This window comes from Asparagus officinalis, chromosome 8 (genome assembly GCF_001876935.1).
Source record: "Asparagus officinalis chromosome 8, Aspof.V1, whole genome shotgun sequence".
NCBI lineage: Eukaryota > Viridiplantae > Streptophyta > Magnoliopsida > Asparagales > Asparagaceae > Asparagus > Asparagus officinalis.
The window spans coordinates 113,347,311-113,353,814 of record NC_033801.1 but is presented as its reverse complement, the minus strand read 5'-3'; the positions used below and the strand labels follow the sequence as shown (position 1 = coordinate 113,353,814).

The 6,504-nt window shown below is 35.6% G+C and overlaps 1 pseudogene; it reads right to left on the bottom strand.

Annotated features, from left to right (window-relative positions):
- LOC109851272 lies at positions 1,165 to 6,300 on the bottom strand (annotated as a pseudogene).

The window sequence follows — 6,504 nt, the reverse complement described above, 5'->3', positions numbered from 1 at the left end:
TAACCGTATCTGTTAGGATCCGGATATGGTTACTCAAATCTATAACCGGTAGGATATGGTTACAGATATGGTTTTGTAGTGAAATATCCGTATCCGTATCCGAAATATCCGAATACATATTAGTCATACTCTTACGATAGTTTCGATTCTTAGATTATGGATTTGTGATTAATTTTGATGATCAGGATGTCTAATCTTAACTTTTTAATTATAATGAACATATTAACGAACTCTTTTGTATCACATGAACTATGTTTTTCTCCATACTATCTAGTTTTCTCATATCCGTTTTGTATCCGCATACATATCCGCTCATATATCCGCATGTATATCCGTAACCGTATCCCATTTTAACGGATATGGTTATGAATTTTCCTTACCGAGGTATATCCGTATCCGTATCCGAGATGGGTAAGCGGATATGGATATGGTAACCATCATATCCGAGCCGTATCCAGACCGAGTGCACCCCTATGTAGAATGCCAAGAATGAGTTTATTTTCACACTAACACGATGGAATGTCATTAAAAGAAGGTATTGTTGGGATATCCACTCTTCATACTTCAGATGAAAAGAAAAATGAAACTGAAAAAAAGGAGAAGGGACGGGTGGCAAAGAGAAGATTATCTAAGAATCTAAATGTACTGATTGTTCTGTAGTACATGAATTCTTCAGGGCCGTCTACAGACATCCAAAATTGAAGATTTACACGTCACAATTAATTCAGATATTTAAGTATACTATAATCAGGGTGCCATAATTTGAGGGCTTTTCATGTCGTTTGCAAGTGGAAGACTAACACGGAGCGTGAATCAGTCATGGTGGTCGGGCCCGACCATCATCGCATTAAAATTTTGGCGATTCTAGTTTCTTCTTGATTAATTTAACTTTTCTCACAAAATAAACCACCTTAATGCGGTGACAATATGGAATCCACCATAAAAGTTCAATCACAAAGAAACCATTTTTACAGAGGGTTCTGATACCAATCAATCGCCTTGACCTATTTTCTATGAATTGACACCAGAAGCCCCTTTAAAGGTGGTTGATTGCTATTGAAACCCCTTATTACGGTGGTTTCTGTATTCATTGAACTTTAAATGTGGGTTTCATATTTCCCACCTATTTTCAAGGTGGTTTCTACGAGAAACACTTGTTTTAAGTTGCAGTTACCTCCTCCTTCAAGGTTTATACATTAATAACATTTGAACAAATAGAAAAAGTACATACCTCATTTGTACATGCATTGACTTGTTAGGCTGTTAACAACAAGCCAAACATATTTAATACAGGTGTATTAATTCCTCTTGCAATTGTGTCCACCACATTCTATCTGCTTACAGATGGTGATTTTTTTCCCCTTTTTTCGAGTTCCTTATAATATAGACTATACGGCATCCACATACGATTACTTTGTCACCTCTTGATAGTGAAGCATCCCACCTGGAAATTTATAAAAAGAATAACTAACTAATAAGTTAAAGTAACATAATATTAGAGAGAAGCAATTATTAACACCACGGATTGTGCCCAAACAATGTTTTAACAAACCAATTGATGCATTACCTAAGGAGGTCTCGTGTTCGACTCAGCACCACAAACCAATTGCTGCATTACCTAAGGAGGTCTCGTGTTTGACTCAGGTGCTGACTCCAAATGTCTTGCTTCGGATTTCTCATTTGAATATCTGAAACGGGGGGAAAAGAGCATAAATTTTAGAAACCAACATCCATGCTTAAGAACTCACATTATAATTAGTTGCACTGAAACTCCAGAATCATTCAACCGAAGAAGAAAATAAGGATGGCTTACGATGATAGAATGGTAACCCAAATCAGCTCATCGCAGTCGACCCAAAGAAGTCTTTGCTCAATTAGGATAACACCATAGGTAACTAAATGCACAAAAGGCCAAAGCTTCCATCCAGCCTGTTAAACCGAAAGGAAAAAAAAACAGCCAATACCAATATGCTAACATTCTATATAAGTTTGCATCTGATAAAAAAAATTAACCATAATATTTTTCCTCTGTATTACAAGAGACTTTCAGCGCATGGTTGTGTTAAGAGAAAGGAGTCAAGGCCAGTTCACCATACATTGACAATGCCTACCTCAAAACATGAACAAAGCTGAATTCTTGGTTGAGGCATGCACCTCTCACCCTGGTGTGTTCAGCAAGAAAAATTATCCGAATGGAAAGGTTACTGAGGATAGACCCCCCATACTAACGGCAAATTGTGGATAGACCCTATAGTACTTCAATTGTTGCCAACATAATTCTCAACTCCTTTTAGTTTTCCCATGTAAGTCAGTAACATGTAATGATCATTAAGAAATTTTCATAGTAAGTAAATGAGTTTAAGGAGTCATATGTTCCAGAAGCCTACTTTTATTGTGAAACTAACAGAGTTGAGAATCCAGGGAGGTCTATACAACAGAAGTTCAGGGGCACTATCTGAAATTTGGCTATAGTACAAGCGGTCTATCAACAATTGAACTTAAAAAGAATGACAAAGAAGCCCTTGTTAAAACATCAACCAAGGAAAAGCAGTGCTTGCTGTTAGCATAGGCCAAAAGGTAGCTTTCAGTTCACTGAAAATGCTGACTGGAGATTCAAAACGCATGAAACCTAAGAACACATAATAAATGTTGTTCCATATTGCTGCCCAAACTGTTTGATCGAACAACACCTTAGCAGGAATTACCCACCAATCATTGAAAGGAAAAAGAGCCTGGAAAGGAGAAGTGATCAGATACCATCTAGTATATAAATCGCATCAATCAAGCAAAAAAATACTATATAAAATGAAAAATGAGTTGCAAAGCCATCAACCTCGCAGAAATAGTAGTAATAGTGAGAAAGGGAACCGTGGAGATTAAATCCGACAAGACCAGATCTCTACATGCGAGTACGGTCAAAATCAAATAGTGGCTTGCCTTCAAAGCACTGCATTAAGATATCAATAATACACGAACATAAACATGATTCTCGCATAACTGCATTAAGTTGCATTAAGACATCATTAATCCACATAGGCCCAACATAAACGTGATTCTCGCATAACTGCATTAAGTTGCATTAAGACATCATTAATCCACATAGGCCAAGGAGGAATTTACCCGTGCAATCCAATCTCCTATAGAATAGACAACCCCGCTTATCATCATCTTGGCCAAGACAGGATTTGTTTTGAAAGCCTCCTCGTAGGCACTCCAGTTATGCTTGGGCGCATACCAAAGAATTTCATAGAGAATCCAACCCTGTAAATATTAAAGCATAAGCTTATAAGTTATAAGGGAAATGTTGCAACCCTAATACTGAACCAAGTATGACTGCTGAATGCAGGAAGAATATCCAGTGATTTTCACCGAAAAGTTAACAAGCATGTTTCGAACTTTTGCAGTTCAAAGCAATGAAACAAGAAACTGGAGCTGATTCTGAATCGGAAGTTGCAAAAGTAAATGAAAACAAAAAATTCCTTGCAAAATTAAAGTCCTGTTGTTCAAGAAAAAGAGAGAACATCTTATTCATTTCATAGTATTTCAATAACCTCCATTGCTATGCTCAACATGAATGAGAATTTGAACTCATTCAACCTTTAGATTAGTTAAAAGTACACGCATTTTCACCTAAAGTTCTCAAGAGATCTACCAACCCACAACGAAATATTTGGAAACCAAGTAAACTGGTACATCTCCACATAGATAACTATGGAAGGAAGTAAATACGTTTTGTCTCCAAAGTCCTAAAATTTATAGCGCCTCAATCATGTCTTCTCACAGACCTTGATATCGTTAATAAAGCATCACTAAAATTTATAGCGCCTCAATCATGTCTTCTCACAGTTCAATAGTTATAGGCAACCGATTTCCTACTTCGAAGATAAAGAAGAAAGTCGGTATCAAATCAGAATGGACGTTCAGGTATTTCTATGTCATTAGCACACCGAACTACATAATGCCTCCGAATTACGAAGGTTGGCTTGGTTAACTATTGTCTCTACCGAAATATAAAGTTCTCTTGATCATTTGTAAACGGAATTTATACTAAAAGTTCTGTATAACATGACACATATATATATGCAGCTGAGTCGGGACAGAATTAAAAGGGGACTGTTATGCTTTGATCATCTAATCTAAGGCTTTAAGTTGTTCTAGGTAGAAAATGATCGCAAGCTGAATTTATTAAAATAGTAATTAAAGAAAAATAAGCAAACCAAGGTACTCTACTTAAAAGAAATAAAAGAAAAAATACACGAAAACTCTAGACATGATAGATAGACATAGATATCATTGATGAATCAAAAAAAGCTTATGTAATGAATAGGACAAAAAAAGAAAGAAAGAATTCACAATACCGAAGAAAAGATGCCCCCAGAATTCCAAACTTGATAGCCATCAACAGATCTTCTAAATAAATCACTAAAAACACCAAATCAATGGATAATCACAGTGGAAAGAGAAAATAAATGAGAGGACCTAAACTCTAGCAACATCTGATCCTGGAAATAAAAAGATTGAGTTAAAGTGAAAAAATTTGTTTCTTTCAATACTTTCTCCCGGTGGGTTATATCAAAAACCGTTTCTTTTACCTCTCTCTTTATACGATATCTTAATAACTCCGAAGTCTCACTTTCCTCTTCCCTTAAAAGAGAGCACCCAATAAAGGCAACAATAAACTGATGGTTATCAGTTAGAAAAAGGAGAATACAAGAAAACTGGGGAAGGATATTAGAGATTTTGCACAAGAAATATTCGCATAAATCAATTTAACAAATTATATAGCCTAACCCAAATAAAGTATTCAGTAGCCTATTTGGGGAAGTCACTTTCTTGTAGGTTTACCATCGTAATTGACAAGAATGTCCTGAAAGATATTAGTTTCTCTCCTCATTTGAATAAAAATTTCAATTACAATGAACATAATATCACAAAGTCCAAATAGAATTAGCACAATTGAAACCCATATATTATGATTTCTATTGCCTAACCTTGCATTTATTTTAGTTAACCTTCAAAAATAAGAGAACATTGGATTGTTATTTCATCTAAAATAGCACAATATACCATTCAACCTTTTTTTCTAATGAGCTCTGGATAAAGGATTCATGTAATCAAACCCCAACACTTGGGATGGAACCATTGGTCTGTTGATGTGATAAAGTGGAGCCTCCTCTAAAAGAATATGGAATCCTGATCAAGTAGGATACAGAGATTGTCTTCATAATCTATCATCTCTCTCGTAACCTCCTCAAACCTCTGAAACTAACTACTGGATCGTTGATAGTTCCAATTTGCCATGCCTAGATGATGCAAGTGCTTGAGAAGTGAATGGCAACATCTACATGATTAATAGAATTTATTTTCATCCTCAGATATACTAACCACAAGGACTGGTTGTGGCATGCATCCGTCCTATATTAAGTGTGTGCGCATAATCGCGTGTCTATAGAACTCCGAAAGATATTATTTCCATATAACAATGAATCAAGTGTTATTGTTTAAACCCAAAGTTACTTTGGGACCGTTAACTGGTTGATACGATTCTCGGAGATAGAACTACGATATATTAATTATTGACATTATTAATCTGAAATAATATGAATTAACTTCCAAATAAAAAGATTTTTCTAAACTTGTCATGCAACATAATAGAGATAAAATAAAAATTTAATTTACCTTGATAGCTTTCTACTCCTCCTATCAATCTCAAACACCTGACAACAACAATCATCAATATCAATACCAAAAATAAAGGTAAGCCATCAAACGAACAACCAAAGAATATGAATAAGAATAAGAAATTACAAAAAGGTAATAAGAATAACCAATACACATACTTACAATTGGAAACAAAAACCTTCTTTGCTCCATCAAAATTAAAGCACAACGTATTTATAGAATCACAAAATAATTGTTAGGGATTGGAAAGCCCTAGCAATAACTACCAATCATAGTAACGTACGCTTCTGAGGGAAGGACGTAGACATTGTCAACGGTTGAAAACGGAAGGAATTGAGGTGAGGAGATCGAGCGTCGGAATAATTTGGAGAGAGATGGGGAAGAGGGGCTGAGGAGAGGGCGATTAAGGATGAAATTATAAAGAGGGCGGTCATTGAGAAACAAAGGAAACTAAAGCGATGAGGCGGAACATCGATTTAATTTAGAGATGGAGAGAGGGAGAGGGGCAGGGGACGGGAGGATAGAGAGTCGGTTTGAACGTTATGAAAGAGAGAGGGAGAGGGGCAGGGGAAAGATGGGATAAGAAGGGAATGGAGGATAGAGAGTCGGGCGTTATGAAAGAGGTAGAGGAAAAAAGAGTGAAATATATAGAGGATAAAATTAGAATTAAGAAATTTATAGAGGGCAAATTGGGTATGCAAAAGTTTTGACATTTGTTTTCTCTTTTAGAAGTAGTATAGATTAATAACACTTTAAAATTTACTTGTAATTTACAAACTAATGACCTAACCATTATAAGAAATTTGAAAAAAAATAATTTTA